A 3399-nucleotide genomic window follows, 5' to 3' on the forward strand; every position below is an offset into this window, starting at 1 on the left:
TGTGAAGGCTGTGCATGACCTTGAGAAAACTTAAGAAATGTAAAGGCTAGGTCTGATTTCGCCACACTCTACCATTTAATTGGAAGAGACCAATCTTCCCAGCCCAGACTCCTTCCCCTTCCCCCTAGACCAGTGGTCGGCAAACTGCGGCTCACGAGCCACATGCGGCTTTTTGGCCTGTTGAGTGTGGCTCTTCCACAAAATACCGACTTCTGCGCATGGGCCACAAAGTTTCAATCGTACTGTACATGAGCGCCCGCACGTGGTATTTTGTGGAAGAGCCACACTCAAGGGGCCAAGAGCTGCAGTTTGCCAACCACTGCGCCTAGAACCATTAAGGCCCGTGGCTAGAGGGCATTTTCCTTTCTTTGGAAGCTCTTTAGGATCAGACTCCTACAACTTCCTTCAGCAGCTCTTTACAGTGACAGATTCCGTTACTGATAAATAAATATTTATAAAGCACCTCGTGTGTGACAGACCCCATGGTAACATCTGGGGATACAAAGACCAATCCAATATGGTTTACTTTCTCAAAGATCTTAGAGTCTCATAGAAGGGGATAAGAGTGTTTGGGGGAAGGCGGGGCAGATATGTATTCATGAATGTGCACTAAGATATGTCAAGTATACCTACGGTCCCAGATGTGGGGAGGGAGAAAGGAGAAAGCCCCCTGACTTCCAGGAGGGTAGTAAGGAAAGTCGTCATAAATGTCTGATTATTGAAAGAAAAAGAAAAGTAGGTACTGTGTAAAGAACGGGGTTCTAGCACTCCAAGGAGCAGAAATGAAGGCACAGGGGCGTGAACCTGGGGTGGGGGGCAAGGGGAGGAGCTTGCACCTGGAAAGAGGTAACCCCGCCGTTTTGTTTTGTTTGCGGATGGCCTCAGATGCCATTTTGAAAAACACAGGCTTTGGCTGCATCCTGTACTGCGGGAGAAGAAAGCACCTGTAAAGGAGATTATTGGTCAATGGGAACAGTTGGAAGATGGATGGTAGATTAAAATACTGTAACTGCATTAAATTTACTGAAGTCCCCTGAGGTCCTGTAAGACCATATTCTTATTCTGAAAGAATATACCCTGAAAGATTTATAAGTAAAGGTCCATGATGTATGCAGTTTATTCTCAAGTGGGTAGAACAAAAATTGTGTGCGAGTATGTGTGTGTATTTGTATGTGTAGAGAGAGAGTGTGTGTGTGTGCACAAGCACACAGATGGGGTAAAATGTTAACAACAGGTAAATCTGGGTAAAGGCAAATGGATATTCTTTGTACTATTCTTATAACTGCATGTTTGAAATCATTCTAGATTAAACATTGGAAAAATTACCCTCAAAGCGTACAGGAATGGGTCTCTTTAAAAACACACACATACATATCTTAAACATTTTATTTAATCCTAAAACATACAAATGTGGATTTACTTATTCAGCCTCGTATTAAGCTGTTCATAAGACAGAACACTATCATACATTGTGGCTCATCCACTTCATGATTGAAGCTGAGTCTGTCTGGGATTCAAGCTGTGTCTCAACAAAACACAGGAAGAACATTTGGGCCACAACATAAGCAATTTTGGACTCTGTTTATTTCCCCCTCTTTTTCATCTTTTCCTATTTATCTCCATCTATTTTTGATATGACAACATTATTTCTGTATCATTCAGTATTTCATTTCCCAACAAGTTAAAATGCCCAAATCATTGTTACATGTTATCTTGCTTTAAAAAAAAAAATCACTTGAACCTTGATTTGTTAAAAATCAGCTAACTACTAAATTATATGCTTCAGCCCTAGCCGGTTTGGCTCAGTGGATAAAGCGTTGACCTACGGACTAAAGGATCCTGGGTTCTATTCCATTCTGGTCAAAGGCAGGCTCGATCCCTAGTGTGGGGCATGCAGGAGGCAGCCGATCAATGATTCTCTCTCATCATTGATGTTTCTCTCTCTCCCTCTCCCTTCCTCTTTGAAATCAATACAAATATATTTAAAACTAACTAAATAAATGAATTATATGCTTCATTAAAAAAAAAGAAAAAAGTAGACGCTGACCTAGAAACAATGAGAAGTCAATTAAGGGTTGTTTGTTTTTTTAACTAGAGAATAGCATGGTCAGATTTGCATTTTTAATCCAATTAGTTAGAATATTTTTCTTCATAGCCAACCATAGCTTGCCTATTTAAGCTAATTTCTTCATCCTTATTTTTTGTGGACATAAAGAATACATAAAATTAGTAATCAAATGTGAGTCCCTTGGCCTTTTCTTGCTTTAATTACACAACCTTTCCTCACAGGACCTGTTTCCACTACTTTAATTACCTTTGGCGTTCATCTCTGAATCCTCACACACTTCTCCATCTCCTTGAAGAACTGTGGTGACCAAAACTTAATGACTAGTTAACTTCCAGAAGCATGTGGGCTCTTCCCCACTTTTTTTTTTTTTGCAATGGCATTATACTAATGAATCACATCTATTAACTATTAAACATAGATGCCTTTCTTTGATAATTAATGTCCTACTACTTCCTCATTCATTTAAACTGTATAATTGGGATACTGCTTTCCCTAGAGCAGGGGTAGTCACCTTTTTCTGCCAAAGGCCATTTGGATATTTATAACATCATTCGTGGGCCATACAAATTATCAACTTAAAAATAAGCCTGCTAGCCTGGCTGGTGTGGCTCAGCGGTTGACCAAGAGGTCACAGGTTCAATTCCTATGGGCTCAACCCCAGTAGGGGGCGTGCAGGAGGCAGCCGATTGATGATGTTTCTATCTCTCTATCCCTTTCCCCTTCCTCTCTATCATATTTTTAAAAATATATATATCTTTATTGATTTCAGAGAGAGGAAGGGAGGGATAGAAACATCAATGATGAGAGATGAGTGAATCATCAACCAGCTGCCTCCTGCACACCCTACACTGGGAACGGAGCCCACAACCCGGGTATGTGCCCTTACCTGGAATTGAACCATGACCTACTGGTTCATGGGTCGACACTCAACCACTGAGCCAACTATGACCTGCAGGTTCATAGGTCAGCACTTAACCACTGAGCCACACGGGCCAGGCTCTGAGTTCTATTTTTGTTTCAAAATTATTCTAACCTTTAGATTCTTACCTTTTATTGTAACTTATTATATGTATTTATTTTATTCTAATGTTTTCTCTAACCTTCTCGACATTTTTAGTTTTAATTCTTTCCCTGTCTTTTAATTGCTTTTAAGTGAATTTTTCTTTTTAACTAATGCTTTTTCCTAACTTCTTATTTTGATTTTGCTTGAATGCAGGGGCTATAGAAATGAGGAGGACCCAAACCATAAGTGGGAATTATTCAAGGCTGTTGTGTTCAGTTCTTCTGTAGTTGTCCTATCACTTCCTCCTAGAAATTCTTTCTCCTCTTGA

Source organism: Myotis davidii, unplaced genomic scaffold (assembly GCF_000327345.1).
Source record: "Myotis davidii unplaced genomic scaffold, ASM32734v1 scaffold1497, whole genome shotgun sequence".
NCBI classification, from domain to species: Eukaryota; Metazoa; Chordata; class Mammalia; order Chiroptera; family Vespertilionidae; genus Myotis; species Myotis davidii.